This window comes from Anomaloglossus baeobatrachus, chromosome 2, assembly GCF_048569485.1.
Source record: "Anomaloglossus baeobatrachus isolate aAnoBae1 chromosome 2, aAnoBae1.hap1, whole genome shotgun sequence".
In the NCBI taxonomy this organism is placed as follows: Eukaryota; Metazoa; Chordata; class Amphibia; order Anura; family Aromobatidae; genus Anomaloglossus; species Anomaloglossus baeobatrachus.
In genome coordinates, this window is record NC_134354.1 from 358246471 (window position 1) to 358263035 (window position 16565).

General features: G+C 38.3%; 3 non-coding genes across 3 annotated transcripts; all 3 read left to right on the forward strand.

Annotated features, from left to right (window-relative positions):
• Nucleotides 1-4384: 4384 nt before the first annotated feature.
• Nucleotides 4385-4457, forward strand: TRNAV-UAC (transfer RNA valine (anticodon UAC)). Its single transcript has one exon. It is a non-coding gene; the product is annotated as a tRNA-Val (tRNA).
• Nucleotides 4458-4867: 410 nt separating this feature from the next.
• On the forward strand, nucleotides 4868-4940 carry TRNAV-CAC (transfer RNA valine (anticodon CAC)). The gene has a single exon. It is a non-coding gene; the product is annotated as a tRNA-Val (tRNA).
• Nucleotides 4941-11721: 6781 nt separating this feature from the next.
• TRNAV-UAC (transfer RNA valine (anticodon UAC)) lies at nucleotides 11722-11794 on the forward strand. Its single transcript has one exon. It is a non-coding gene; the product is annotated as a tRNA-Val (tRNA).
• Nucleotides 11795-16565: the final 4771 nt, after the last annotated feature.

Below are 16565 nucleotides of genomic sequence, written 5' to 3' on the forward strand. Positions count from 1 at the left end.
TCTAGATGGTCCAGAGTCGTCGTGGGACCCCTTTATTTTTTTTCTTACAATAAATTGGTGAAAGAGGAAATGTTTTGGGGACTGTTTTTTCAAATAAATTTCTTTTGTCGATTTTTTTTTTTTGTTAGTACTGACAGTTTATGATGTTGGGTATCTAATAGACGCCATAACATCACAAACTGCTGGGCTTGATCTCAGGTGACTTTACAGCTAGTATCAACCCGATTTATTACCCTGTTTGCCACTGCACCAGGGCACGGGATGAGCTGGGGAGAAGCGCCAGGATTGGCGCATCTAGTGGATGCGCCACGTCTGGGGTGCCTGCGGCCTGCTATTTTTAGGCTGTGAAGGCCCAATAACTATGTACCTTCCCACCCTGAGAATACCAGACCACAGCTGTCCGCTTTACCTTGGCTGGTGATCCAATTTGGGGGGGACCCTACTTTTATTGTGTAATTATTAATATTTATAAAATAATTATAAAAAAGAGCCTGAGGGGACCTCCACATTGGATCCCCAACCACGGTAAAGCTGCCAGCTGTGGTTTTCAGGCTACAGCCGTCTGCTTTACCTTAGCTGGCTATCAAAAATGGGGGGACCCAACGTCATTTTTTTTTTTAACTATTTTTTAAATAGAAAAAATTAATGGGCTTCCCTGTATTTTGATTGCCAACCAAGGTAACGGCAGGCAGACTGGGGTGGCAACCCATAGCTGTCTGCTTTATCTGCACTGAGAATCAAAAATACCGCGGAGCGCTACGTCATTTTTTTAAAGATTTATTTTTACAGCACTGTGATGTCCAGCAATCAAAATACAGGGAAGCCCATTTTGTTTTTAGTTATTTAAATAAATAATTAAAAAAAAATATATATGGGCTCCCGCTGCATTTTTTGTATTGCTAGGTAAGGGTAATCCAAGCAGCTACTGGCTGCTAACCCCCACTGCTTGGTGTTACCTTCACTGGCAATGGAAAATCCAGGGAAGCATTTTTTATTTTTTTTGCCAAAAAACTACAAAAAAAGGACGTGAGCTTCGCCATATTTTTGTATGCTAGCCAGGTATAGCAGGCAGGTGCTGGAAGAGTTGGATACAGCGCCAGAAGATGGCGCTTCTTTGAAAATGCCATTTTCTGAGGCGGCTGCAGACTGCAATTCGCAGCAGTGGGGCCCAGAAAGCTCAGGCCAACCTGTGCTGCGGATTCCAATCCCCAGCTGCCTAGTTGTACCTGGCTGGACACAAAAATGGGGCGAAGCCTACGTCATTTGTTTTCTAATTATTTAATGAAATTCATGAAATAATAGAAAAAGGGCTTCCCTTTATTTTTGGTTCCCAGCCGGGTACAAATAGGCAACTGGGGGTTGGGGGCAGCCGTACCTGCCTGCTGTACCTGGCTAGCATACAAAAATATGGCGAAGCCCACATAATTTTTTCAGGGGGCAAAAAACTTCTGCATACAGTCCTGGATGGAGTATGCTGAGCCTTGTAGTTCTGCAGCTGCTGTGTGTCTGTATGGAGAAGAGCAGACAGCAGCTGCAGAACTACAAGGCTCAGCATACTCCATCCAGGACGGTATGCAGAATATTTTTGCCCACCAAAAAAATGACGTGGGCTTCGCCATATTTTTGTATGCTAGCCAGGTACAGCAGGCAGCCACGGGCTGCCTCCAACCCCCACTTGCCTATTTGTACCCGGCTGGGAACCAAAAATATAGGGAAGCCCGTTTTTTTTAATTATTTCACTTATTTCATGAAATAATTAAAAAACAAATGACGTGGGCTTCGCCCCATTTTTTGTGTCCAGCCGGGTACAACTAGGCAGCTGGGGATTGGAATCCGCAGCACAGGTTAGCCCGAGGTTTCTGGGCGCCTCTGCTGCGAATTTCAGTCCGCAGCCGTCCCAGAAAATGGCGCTCTCATAGAAGCGCCATCATCTGGCGCTGTATCCAACTCTTCCAACAGCCCTGAAGCCGGGTGGCTTGTTGGGTAATCATGAGTTAATACTGGCTTTGTTTTACTAGCCAGTATTAAGCCAGAGATTCTTAATGTCAGGCACCTTTGACCCGGCCATTAAGAATCTCCAATAAAGGGTTAAAAAAAACACCACACAGAGAAAAAAATACTTTAATAGAAATAAATACACAGACACATTAGAGACTCCATCTTTATTACCCCCTGTCAGCCCTCCACGATCCTGCTCTTCTGTCTTCTTTCTTTCTAGTGTAGTAGTAGTGACGATTGTAGTGAGGATGAGGTTCACCAGCTCATCACTTGGGGCTGAGGAACCTCATCCTCACTACAATCTTCACTAGTGTAGTAGTAGTGACGATTGTAGTGAGGATGAGTTTACCCAGCTCATCACTTGGGGCTGAGGAACCTCATCCTCACTACAATCATCACTAGTGTAGTAGTAGTGACGATTGTAGTGAGGATGAGTTTACCCAGCTCATCACTTGGGGCTGAGGAACCTCATCCTCACTACAATCATCACTAGTGTAGTAGTAGTGACGATTGTAGTGAGATTGAGTTTACCCAGCTCATCACTTGGGGCTGAGGAACCTCATCCTCACTACAATCATCACTAGTGTAGTAGTAGTGACGATTGTATTGAGGATGAGTTTACCCAGCTCATCACTTGGGGCTGAGGAACCTCATCCTCACTACAATCCTCACTAGTGTAGTAGTAGTGACGATTGTAGTGAGGATGAGTTTACCCAGCTCATCACTTGGGGCTGAGGAACCTCATCCTCACAACAATCCTCACTACAAACGGGAAGCAGCGTGCAGCCTTCACTCCGTGAGTGATCAGTGCTGGCTGTCAGCGGTAACAGCGGTAACGCTGACAGACGTGTTACCATAGCAACGGTGCTCTCGGAGCCGCGGTTAGCGGTGACGTCACCGCTAACTGCGTTGCTATGGCAACGGTGATCTCCGTTAATGACCGGCTGTGTCAGCCGGTCCCTAACGGAACGGGGAGTCGACCGTGTGCTAGAGCATGTCGCCGGTACACGGCGATACACATATGTGCACCGTGTACCGGAGAGATGCACTCGCAGGTCCTACATGACGCGTCATAGTCATGTGACCAGTCTGTAGCCAATGAGATAATAGCCACGTGACTGGTCACATGGCTATTTTGACGTCATGATAGGTCCTGCATCTCAGCTGGCAGTGCTGGTCACGTGGAGGATTCAGCGATCATCGGATGGAATAGCGGCAGGAGACAGAGTACAGGAGGGATCGCGGGCACCGGTAAGTGTTATGGCAATGTTTATTAACTGTTTGTGTACATTTATAATGCATTTTTATGTGTTTTTGATTGCCTCCAATTATAGCCTATTGGTTCGAGTTCGGTTCGTCGAACGTTCGACGAACCGAACTCGAACGGGACCCCCGTTCGGCAAACCGACTCGAGCCGAACCGCGACCGGTTCGCTCATCTCTAGTCCTGGGTTCAATCCCCAGTGAAACCAATCTGTTCTTAGTGTTGAAATAATACGCTATCCAACTACAATATATGAAGTTCTCGGCTTTGTTGCCGAACGACGGGATGTTTTGGCTTCCATCACAAACAGAACTACAAATTATTTTTTTTTTTCCCCTGGCGGTCAAAACGCGTCTCTAAATGCCATTACTTTGCAGGATTTCACAGGTTTTATATGGAGTCGTTATCACGTCTACTTCTCACGCAGAAGGTTCTGGGTTCAATCCCCAGTAAAAACAAGCCGTTTTCGCTGTTTAAGTAATTTGCTATCAACCTGTATCATATGAAATTCTTTGTTTTGTTGCCAACTGATAATATATTTTGGCTTCCATCACCAAGAGAACTACGATTTTGGGTTTCTTTTTTATTGACCATTTTAGCAGAAAACATAATCCCATATTATAAAAATCCTGTTTGTTTCAAAAATATAGTTCCTTTAAATACAAAAGCAAACAACTAAACTATGTGGAAAAAAGTAACACATTCAATATAAACTTCCTTTTAAGCAAAATCCCTTTGTAGGAATAAAACTGGTAAAATATGTAATAAAAATTGTAAATGTTTCATTAACCAAAAATACTTTCCTTCAGCAATAAAAAGGCCCCGTCAGTCACAATTCTGCTCTGCTGGCCAATACACAGTAACTTTCCATCAGGTTTCATAGAGTAGTGGTCATCACGTCTGCTTAACATGCAGAAGGTCCTGCGTTCAATCCCCAGTAAAACCAATCTGTTCTTGGTGTTGAAATAATACTCAATTAAACTACAATATATGAAGTTCTTGGCTTTGTTGCCGAATGATGGGATGTTTTGGCTTCCATCCCCAACAGAGCTACGAATTTGTTTTTTTTTTCCCTGGCGGTCAAAACTCGTCTCTAATTGCCATTACTTTGCAGGGTTTCAAAGGTTTCATAGTGTAGTGGAAATCACGTCTGCTTTACACGCAGAAGGTCCTGGGTTCAATCCCCAGTGAAACCCATGTGTTCTTGGTATTGAAATAATCCCCTCTCAACCTGCAGTATATAAAGTTCTTGGCTTTGTTGCCGAATAACGGGATGTTTTAGCTTCCATCACTAACAGAGCTACGAATTTGTTTTTTTTTCCCCTGGCGGTCAAAACTCGACTCTAATTGCCATTACTTTGCAGGATTTCAAAGGTTTCATAGTGTAGTGGTCATCACGTCTGCTTCACACGCAGAAGGTCCTGGGTTCAATCCCCAGTGAAACCCATGTGTTCTTGGTGTTGAAAGAATCCCCTATCAACCTGCAGTATATAAAGTTCTTGGCTTTGTTGCTGAATAACGGGATGTTTTAGCTTCCATCACCAACAAAGCTACGAATTTGTTTTTTTCCCCTGGCGGTCAAAACTCGTCTCTAATTGCCATTACTGGTTTCATAGTGTAGTGGTAATCACATCTGCTTCACACGCAGAAGGTCCTGGGTTCAATCCCCAGTGAAACCAATCTGTTTATGGTGTTGAAGTAATTTCCTATCGACTTGTAATATGTGAAATTCTTGGTTTCGTTGCCAAATGACAATACATTTTGGCTTCCATCACAAAGAGAACTACGATTTTGGGTTTCTTTTTTATTGACCATTTTAGCAGAAAACATAATCCCATATTATAAAAATCCTATTTGTTTCAAAATATATAGTTTCCATAAATACAAAAGCAAAAGACCAAACTATGGAGAAAAAAGTAACACATTCAATATAAACTTCAATTTAAGCAAAATCCTTTTGTAGGAATAAAACTTGTAAAATATGTAATAATAATTGTAAATGTTTCATTAACCAAAAATACTTTCCTTCAGCAATAAAAAGGCCCCGTCAGTCACAATTCTGCTCTGCTAGCGAATACACAGTAACTTTTGGTCAGGTTTCATAGTGTAGTGGTCATCACGTCTGCTTAACACGCAGAAGGTCCTGGGTTCAATCCCCCGTGAAACCAATCTGTTCTTAGTGTTGAAATAATACGCTATCCAACTACAAACATCACAAACAGAACTACAAATTAATTTTTTTTTTTCCCCTGGCGGTCAAAACTCGTCTCTAAATGCCATTACTTTGCAGGATTTCACAGGTTTCATAGTGGAGTGGTCATCACGTCTACTTCACACGCAGAAGGTCCTGGGTTCAATCCCCAGTAAAAACAAGCCGTTTTCGCTGTTGAAGTAATTTGCTATGAACATGTAATATATGAAATTCTTGGTTTTGTTGCCAACTGATAATATATTTTGGCTTCCCTGACAAAGAGAACTACGATTTTGCGTTTCTTTTTTATTGACCATTTTAGCAGAAAACATAATCCCATATTATAAAAATCCTGTTTGTTTCAAAATATATAGTTCCTTTAAATACAAAAGCAAACAACTAAACTATGGAGAAAAAAGTAACACATTCAATATAAACTTCAATTTAAGCAAAATCCCTTTGTAGGAATATAACTGGTAAAATATGTAATAATAATTGTAAATGTTTCATTAACCAAAAATACTTTCCTTCAGCAATAAAAAGGCCCCGTCAGTCACAATTCTGCTCTGCTAGCCAATACACAGTAACTTTTCGTCAGGTTTCATAGTGTAGTGGTCATCACGTCTGCTTAACACGCAGAAGTTCCTGGGTTCAATCCCCAGTGAAACCAATCTGTTCTTATTGTTGAAATAATACGCTATCCAACTACAATATATGAAGTTCTCGGCTTTGTTGCCGAATGACGGGATGCTTTGGCTTCCATCACAAACAGAACTACAAATTATTTTTTTTTTTCCCCTGGCGGTCAAAACTCGTCTCTAAATGCCATTACTTTGCAGGATTTCACAGGTTTCATAGTGGAGTAGTCATCACGTCTACTTCACACGCAGAATGTCCTGGGTTCAATCCCCAGTAAAAACAAGCCGTTTTCGCTGTTGAAGTAATTTGCTATGAACCTGTAATATATGAAATGCTTGGTTTTGTTGCCAACTGATAATATATTTTGGCTTCCCTGACAAAGAGAACTACGATTTTGGGTTTCTTTTTTATTGACCATTTTAGCAGAAAACATAATCCCATATTATAAAAATCCTGTTTGTTGCCAAATATATAGTTCCTTTAAATACAAAAGCAAACAACTAAACTATATGGAAAAAAGTAACACATTCAATGTAAACTTCCTTTTAAGCAAAATCCCTTTGTAGGAATAAAACTGGTAAAATATGTAATAAAAATTGTAAATGTTTCATTAACCAAAAATACTTTCCTTCAGCAATAAAAAGGCCCCGTCAGTCACAATTCTGCTCTGCTAGCCAATACACAGTAACTTTTTGTCAGGTTTCATAGAGTAGTGGTCATCACGTCTGCTTAACACGCAGAAGGTCCTGCGTTCAATCCCCAGTAAAACCTATCTGTTCTTGGTGTTGAAATAATCCCCTATCAACCTGCAGTATGTAAAGTTCTTGGCTTTGTTGCTGAATAACGGGATGTTTTATCTTCCATCACCAACAGAGCTACGAATTTGTTTTTTTTCCCCTGGCGGTCAAAACTCGTCTCTAATTGCCATTACTTTGCAGGATATCAAAGGTTTCATAGTGTAATGGTCATCACATCTGCTTCACACGCAGCAGGTCCTGGGTTCAATCCCCAGTGAAACCAATCTGTTTTTGGTGTTGAAGTAATTTCCTATCGACTTGTAATATGTGAAATTCTTGGTTTCGTTGCCAAATGACAATACATTTTGGCTGCCATCACAAAGAGAACTACGATTTTGGGTTTCTTTTTTATTGATCATTTTAGCAGAAAACATAATCCCATATTATAAAAATCCTATTTGTTTCAAAATATGTAGTTCCCATAAATACAAAAGCAAAAGACCAAACTATGGAGAAAAAAGTAACACATTCAATATAAACATCACTTTAAGCAAAATCCCTTTGTAGGAATAAAACTGGTAAAATATGTAATAATAATTGTAAATGTTTCATTAACCAAAAATACTTTCCTTCAGCAATAAAAAGGCCCCGTCAGTCACAATTCTGCTCTGCTAGCCAATACACAGTAACTTTTCGTCAGGTTTCATAGTGTAGTGGTCATCACGTCTGCTTAACACGCAGAAGTTCCTGGGTTCAATCCCCAGTGAAACCAAGCTGTTCTTATTGTTGAAATAATACGCTATCCAACTACAATATATGAAGTTCTCGGCTTTGTTGCCGAATGACGGGATGTTTTGGCTTCCATCACAAACAGAACTACAAATTATTTTTTTTTTCCCCTGGCGGTCAAAACTCGTCTCTAAATGCCATTACTTTGGAGGATTTCACAGGTTTCATAGTGGAGTGGTCATCACGTCTACTTCTCACGCAGAAGGTCCAAGGTTCAATCCCCAGTAAAGACAAGCCGTTTTCGCTGTTGATGTAATTTGCTATCAACCTGTAATATATGAAATTCTTGGTTTTGTTGCCAACTGATAATATATTTTGGCTTCCCTCACCAAGAGAACTACGATTTTTGGTCTCTTTTTTATTGACCATTTTAGCAGAAAACATAATCCCATATTATAAAAATCCTGTTTGTTTCAAAATATATAGTTCCTTTAAATACAAAAGCAAACAACTAAACTATGGAGAAAAAAGTAACACATTCAATATAAACTTCAATTTAAGCAAAATCCCTTTGTAGGAATAAAACTGGTAAAATATGTAATAATAATTGTAAATGTTTCATTAACCAAAAATACTTTCCTTCAGCAATAAAAAGGCCCCGTCAGTCACAATTCTGCTCTGCTAGCCAATACACAGTAACTTTTTGTCAGGTTTCATAGTGTAGTGGTCATCACGTCTGCTTAACACGCAGAAGTTCCTGGGTTCAATCCCCAGTGAAACCAATCTGTTCTTATTGTTGAAATAATACGCTATCCAACTACAATATATGAAGTTCTCGGCTTTGTTGCCAAATGACGGGATGCTTTGGCTTCCATCACAAATAGAACTACAAATTATTTTTTTTTCCACTGGCGGTCAAAACTCGTCTCTAAATGCCATTACTTTGGAGGATTTCACAGGTTTCATAGTGGAGTGGTCATCACGTCTACTTCTCACGCAGAAGGTCCAGGGTTCAATCCCCAGTAAAAACAAGCTGTTGTCGCTGTTGATGTAATTTGCTATCAACCAGTAATATATGAAATTCTTGGTTTTGTTGCCAACTGATAATATATTTTGGCTTCCCTCACCAAGAGAACTACGATTTTTTGTCTCTTTTTTATTGACCATTTTAGCAGAAAACATAATCCCATATTATAAAAATCCTGTTTGTTTCAAAATATATAGTTCCTTTAAATACAAATGCAAACAACTAAACTATGGAGAAAAAAGTAACACATTCAATATAAACTTCAATTTAAGCAAAATCCCTTTGTAGGAATAAAACTGGTAAAATATGTAATAATAATTGGAAATGTTTCATTAACTAAAAATACTTTCCTTCAGCAATAAAAAGGCCCCGTCAGTCACAATTCTGCTCTGCTAGCCAATACACAGTAACTTTTCGTCAGGTTTCATAGTGTAGTGGTCACACGTCTGCTTAACTCGCAGAAGGTCCTGTGTTCAATCCCCAGTGAAACCAATCTGTTCTTAGTGTTGAAATAATGCGCTATCCAACTACAATATAAGAAGTTCTCGGCGTTGTTGCCGAATGACGGGATGTTTTGGCTTCCATCACAAACAGAACTACAAATTATTTTTATTTTTCCCCTGGCAGTCAAAACCCGTCTCTAAATGCCATTACTTTGCAGGATTTCAAAGGTTTCATAGTGGAGTGGTCATCACGTCTACTTCACACGCAAAAGGTCCTGGGTTCAATCCCCAGTAAAAACAAGCCGTTTTCGCTGTTGAAGTAATTTGCTATCAACCTGTAATATATGAAATTCTTGGTTTTGTTGCCAACTGATAATATATTTTGGCTTCCCTCACCAAGAGAACTACGATTTTGGGTTTCTTTTTTATTGACCATTTTAGCAGAAAACATAATCCCATATTATAAAAATCCTGTTTGTTTCAAAATATATAGTTCCTTTAAATACAAAAGCAAACAACTAAACTATGTGGAAAAAAGTAACACATTCAATGTAAACTTCCTTTTAAGCAAAATCCCTTTGTAGGAATAAAACTGGTAAAATATGTAATTAAAATTGTAAATGTTTCATTAACCAAAAATACTTTCCTTCAGCAATAAAAAGGCCCCGTCAGTCACAATTCTGCTCTGGTAGCCAATACACAGTAACTTTCCATCATATTTCATAGAGTAGTGGTCATCACGTCTGCTTAACATGCAGAAGGTCCTGCGTTCAATCCCCAGTAAAACCAATCTGTTCTTGGTGTTGAAATAATACTCAATTAAACTACAATATATGAAGTTCTTGGATTTGTTGCCGAATGATGGGATGTTTTGGCTTCCATCCCCAACAGAGCTACGAATTTGTTTTTTTTTCCCAGGCGGTCAAAACTCGTCTCTAATTGCCATTACTTTGCAGGCTTTCAAAGGTTTCATAGTGTAGTGGAAATCACGTCTGCTTTACACGCAGAAGGTCCTGGGTTCAATCCCCAGTGATACCCATGTGTCCTTGGTGTTGAAATAATCCTTTATCAACCTGCAGTATATAAAGTTCTTGGCTTTGTTGCCGAATAACGGGATGTTTTAGCTTCCATCACCAACAGAGCTACGAATTTGTTTTTTTTCCCCTGGCGGTCAAAACTCGTCTCTAATTGCCATTACTTTGCAGGATTTCCAAGATTTCATAGTGTAGTGGTTATCACGTCTACTTCACACGCAGAAGGTCCTAGGTTCAATCCCCAGTGAAACCAATCTGTTTTGGTGTTGAAGTAATTTCCTATCGACTTGTAATATGTGAAATTCTTGGTTTCGTTGCCAAATGACAATACATTTTGGCTTCCATCACAAAGAGAACTACGATTTTGGGTTTCTTTTTTATTGACCATTTTTGCTGAAAACATAATCCCATATTATAAAAATCCTATTTGTTTCAAAATATATAGTTCCCATAAATACAAAAGCAAAAGACCAAACTATGGAGAAAAAAGTAACACATTCAATATAAACTTCAATTTAAGCAAAATCCCTTTGTAGGAATAAAACTGGTAAAATATGTAATAATAATTGTAAATGTTTCATTAACAAAAAATACTTTCCTTTAGCAATAAAAAGGCCCCGTCAGTCACAATTCTTCTCTGCTAGCCAATACACAGTAACTTTTCGTCAGGTTTCATAGTGTAGTGGTCATCAGGTCTGCTTAACATGCAGAAAGTCCTGGGTTCAATCCCCAGTGAAACCAATCTGTTCTTAGTGTTGAAATAATACCCTATCCAACTACAATATATGAAGTTCTCGACATTGTTGCCGAATGACGGTATGTTTTGGCTTCCATCACAAACAGAACTACAAATTATTTTTTTTTTTTCCCCTGGCGGTCAAAACTCGTCTCTAAATGCCATTACTTTGCAGGATTTCACAGGTTTCATAGTGGAGTGGTCATCACGTCTACTTCACACGCAAAAGGTCCTGGGTTCAATCCCCAGTAAAAACAAGCCGTTTTCGCTGTTGAAGTAATTTGCTATCAACCTGTAATATATGAAATTCTTGGTTTTGTTGCCAACTGATAATATATTTTGGCTTCCCTCACCAAGAGAACTACGATTTTGGGTTTCTTTTTTATTGACCATTTTAGCAGAAAACATAATCCCATATTATAAAAATCCTGTTTGTTTCAAAATATATAGTTCCTTTAAATACAAAAGCAAACAACTAAACTATGTGGAAAAAAGTAACACATTCAATGTAAACTTCCTTTTAAGCAAAATCCCTTTGTAGGAATAAAACTGGTAAAATATGTAATTAAAATTGTAAATGTTTCATTAACCAAAAATACTTTCCTTCAGCAATAAAAAGGCCCCGTCAGTCACAATTCTGCTCTGGTAGCCAATACACAGTAACTTTCCATCATATTTCATAGAGTAGTGGTCATCACGTCTGCTTAACATGCAGAAGGTCCTGCGTTCAATCCCCAGTAAAACCAATCTGTTCTTGGTGTTGAAATAATACTCAATTAAACTACAATATATGAAGTTCTTGGCTTTGTTGCCGAATGATGGGATGTTTTGGCTTCCATCCCCAACAGAGCTACGAATTTTTATTTTTTTTTCCCTGGCGGTCAAAACTCGTCTCTAATTGCCATTACTTTGCAGGTTTTCAAAGGTTTCATAGTGTAGTGGAAATCACGTCTGCTTTACACGTAGAAGGTCCTGGGTTCAATCCCCAGTGAAACCCATGTGTTCTTGGTGTTGAAAAAATCCCCTGTCAACCTGCAGTATATAAAGTTCTTGGCTTTGTTGCCGAATAATGGGATGTTTTAGCTTCCATCACCAACAGAGCTACAAATTTGTTTTTTTTTCCCTGGCGGTCAAAACTCGTCTCTAATTGCCATTACTTTGCAGGATTTCCAAGCTTTCATAGTGTAGTGGTCATCACGTCTGCTTCACACGCAGAAGGTCCTGGGTTCAAGTCCCAGTGAAACCAATCTGTTTTTGGTGTTGAAGTAATTTCCTATCGACTTGTAATATGTGAAATTCTTGGTTTCGATGCCAAATGACAATACATTTTGGCTTCCATCACAAAGAGAACTACGATTTTGGGTTTCTTTTTTATTGACCATTTTAGCAGAAAACATAATCCCATATTATAAAAATCCTATTTGTTTCAAAATATATAGTTCCCATAAATACAAAAGCAAAAGACCAAACTATGGAGAAAAAAGTAACACATTCAATATAAACTTCAATTTAAGCAAAATCCCTTTGTCGGAATAAAACTAGTAAAATATGTAATAATAATTGTAAATGTTTTTTTAACCAAAAATACTTTCCTTCAGCAATAAAAAGGCCCCGTCAGTCACAATTCTGCTCTGCTAGCCAATACACAGTAACTTTTCGTCAGGTTTCATAGTGTAGTGGTCATCACGTCTGCTTAACACGCAGAAGGTCCTGGGTTTAATCCCCAGTGAAACCAATCTGTTCTTTATGTTGAAATAATACGCTATCCAACTCCAATATATGAAGTTCTCGGCTTTGTTGCCGAATGACGGGATGTTTTCGCTTCCATCACAAACAGAGCTACAAATTATTATTTTTTTTCCCCTGGCGGTCAAAACTCGTCTCTAAATGCCATTACTTTGCAGGATTTCACAGGTTTCATAGTGGAGTGGTCATCACGTCTACGTCACACGCAGAAGGTCCTGGGTTCAATCCCCAGTATAAACAAGCCGTTTTCGCTGTTGAAGTAATTTGCTATCAACCTGTAACATATGAAATTCTTTGTTTTGTTGCCAACTGATAATATATTTTGGCTTCCATCACCAAGAGAACTACGATTTTGGGTTTCTTTTTTATTGACCATTTTAGCAGAAAACATAATCCCATATTATAAAAATCCTGTTTGTTTCAAGATATATAGTTCCTTTAAATACAAAAGCAAACAACTAAACTATGTGGAAAAAAGTAACACATTCAATGTAAACTTCCTTTTAAGCAAAATCCCTTTGTAGGAATAAAACTGGTAAAATATGTAATAAAAATTGTAAATGTTTCATTAACCAAAAATACTTTCCTTCAGCAATAAAAAGGCCCCGTCAGTCACAATTCTGCTCTGCTAGCCAATACACAGTAAGTTTCCATCAGGTTTAATAGAGTAGTGGTCATCACGTCTGCTTAACACGCAGAAGGTCCTGTGTTCAATCCCCAGTGAAACCAATCTGTTCTTAGTGTTGAAATAATACGCTATCCAACTACAATATATGAAGTTCTCGGCATTGTTGCCGAATGACGGGATGTTTTGGCTTCCATCACAAACAGAACTACAATTTATTTATTTTTTTCCCCTGGTGGTCAAAACTCGTCTCTAAATGCCATTACTTTGCAGGAATTTACAGGTTTCATAGTGGAGTGGTCATCACGTCTACTTCACACGCAGAAGGTCCTGGGTTCAATCCCCAGTAAAAACAAGCCGTTTTCGCTGTTGAAGTAATTTGCTATCAACCTGTAATATATGAAATTCTTGGTTTTGTTGCCAACTGATAATATATTTTGGCTTCCATCACCAAGAGAACTACGATTTTGGGTTTCTTTTTTATTGACCATTTTAGCAGAAAACAAAATCCCATATTATAAAAATCCTGTTTGTTTCAAAATATATAGTTCCTTTAAATACAAAAGCAAACAACTAAACTATGTGGAAAAAAGTAACACATTCAATGTAAACTTCCTTTTAAGCAAAATCCCTTTGTAGGAATAAAACTGGTAAAATATGTAATAAAAATTGTAAATGTTTCATTAACCAAAAATACTTTCCTTCAGCAATAAAAAGGCCCCGTCAGTCACAATTCTGCTCTGCTAGCCAATACACAGTAACTTTTCATCAGGTTTCATAGAGTAGTGGTCATCACGTCTGCTTAACTCGCAGAAGGTCCTGCGTTCAATCCCCAGTAAAACCAATCTGTTCTTGGTGTTGAAATAATACTCAATTAAACTACAATATATGAAGTTCTTGGATTTGTTGCCGAATGATGGGATGTTTTGGCTTCCATCCCCAACAGAGCTACGAATTTGTTTTTTTTTCCCAGGCGGTCAAAACTCGTCTCTAATTGCCATTACTTTGCATGCTTTCAAAGGTTTCATAGTGTAGTGGAAATCACGTCTGCTTTACACGCAGAAGGTCCTGGGTTCAATCCCCAGTGATACCCATGTGTCCTTGGTGTTGAAATAATCCTTTATCAACCTGCAGTATATAAAGTTCTTGGCTTTGTTGCCGAATAACGGGATGTTTTAGCTTCCATCACCAACAGAGCTACGAATTTGTTTTTTTTCCCCTGGCGGTCAAAACTCGTCTCTAATTGCCATTACTTTGCAGGATTTCCAAGATTTCATAGTGTAGTGGTTATCACGTCTGCTTCACACGCAGAAGGTCCTAGGTTCAATCCCCAGTGAAACCAATCTGTTTTGGTGTTGAAGTAATTTCCTATCGACTTGTAATATGTGAAATTCTTGGTTTCGTTGCCAAATGACAATACATTTTGGCTTCCATCACAAAGAGAACTACGATTTTGGGTTTCTTTTTTATTGACCATTTTTGCAGAAAACATAATCCCATATTATAAAAATCCTATTTGTTTCAAAATATATAGTTCCCATAAATACAAAAGCAAAAGACCAAACTATGGAGAAAAAAGTAACACATTCAATATAAACTTCAATTTAAGCAAAATCCCTTTGTAGGAATAAAACTGGTAAAATATGTAATAATAATTGTAAATGTTTCATTAACAAAAAATACTTTCCTTTAGCAATAAAAAGGCCCCGTCAGTCACAATTCTTCTCTGCTAGCCAATACACAGTAACTTTTCGTCAGGTTTCATAGTGTAGTGGTCATCAGGTCTGCTAAACATGCAGAAAGTCCTGGGTTCAATCCCCAGTGAAACCAATCTGTTCTTAGTGTTGAAATAATACCCTATCCAACTACAATATATGAAGTTCTCGACATTGTTGCCGAATGACGGTATGTTTTGGCTTCCATCACAAACAGAACTACAAATTATTTTTTTTTTTTCCCCTGGCGGTCAAAACTCGTCTCTAAATGCCATTACTTTGCAGGATTTCACAGGTTTCATAGTGGAGTGGTCATCACGTCTACTTCACACGCAGAGGGTCCTGAATTCAATCCCCAGTAAAAACAAGCCGTTTTCGCTGTTGAAGTAATTTGCTATCAACCTATATTATATGAAATTCTTGGTTTTGTTGCCAACTGATAATATATTTTGGCTTCCCTCACCAAGAGAACTACGATTTTGGGTTTCTTTTTTATTGACCATTTTAGCAGAAAACATAATCCATATTATAAAAATCCTGTTTGTTTCAAAATATATAGTTCCTTTAAATACAAAAGCAAACAACTAAACTATGTGGAAAAAAGAAACACATTCAATGTAAACTTCTTTTTAAGCAAAATCCTTTTGTAGGAATAAAACTGGTAAAATATGTAATAAAAATTGTAAATGTTTCATTAACCAAAAATACTTTCCTTCAGCAATAAAAAGGCCCCGTCAGTCACAATTCTGCTCTGCTAGCCAATACACAGTAACTTTCCATCAGGTTTCATAGAGTAGTGGTCATCACGTCTGCTTAACACGCAGAAGGTCCTGCGTTCAATCCCCAGTAAAACCAATCTGTTCTTGGTGTTGAAATAATACTCAATTAAACTACAATATATGAAGTTCTTGGCTTTGTTGCCGAATGATGGGATGTTTTGGCTTCCATCCCCAACAGAGCTACAAATTTGTTTTTTTTTTCCCTGGCGGTCAAAACTCGTCTCTAATTGTCATTACTTTGCAGGCATTCAAAAGTTTCATAGTGTAGTGGAAAGCACGTCTGCTTTACACGCAGAAGGTCCTGGGTTCAATCCCCAGTGAAACCCATGTGTTCTTGGTGTTGAAATAATCCCCTATCAACCTGCAATATATAAAGTTCTTAGCTTTGTTGCCGAATAACGGGATGTTTTAGCTTCCATCACCAACAGAGCTACGAATTTGTTTTTTTTCCCCTGGCGGTCAAAACTCGTCTCTAATTGCCATTACTTTGCAGGATTTCAAAGGTTTCATAGTGGAGTGGTCATCACGTCTGCTTCACACGCAGAAGGTCCTGGGTTCAATCCCCAGTGAAATCAATCTGTTTTTGGTGTTGAAGTAATTTCCTATCGACTTGTAATATGTGAAATTCTTGGTTTCGTTGCCAAATGACAATACATTTTGGCTTCCATCACAAAGAGAACTACGATTTTGGGTTTCTTTTTTATTAACCATTTTAGCAGAAAACATAATCCCATATTATAAAAATCCTATTTGTTTCAAAATATATAGTTCCCATAAATACAAAAGCAAAAGACCAAACTATGGAGAAAAAAGTAACACATTCAATATAAACTTCAATTTAAGCAAAATCCCTTTGTAGGAATAAAACTGGTAAAATATGTAATAATAATTGTAAATGTTTCA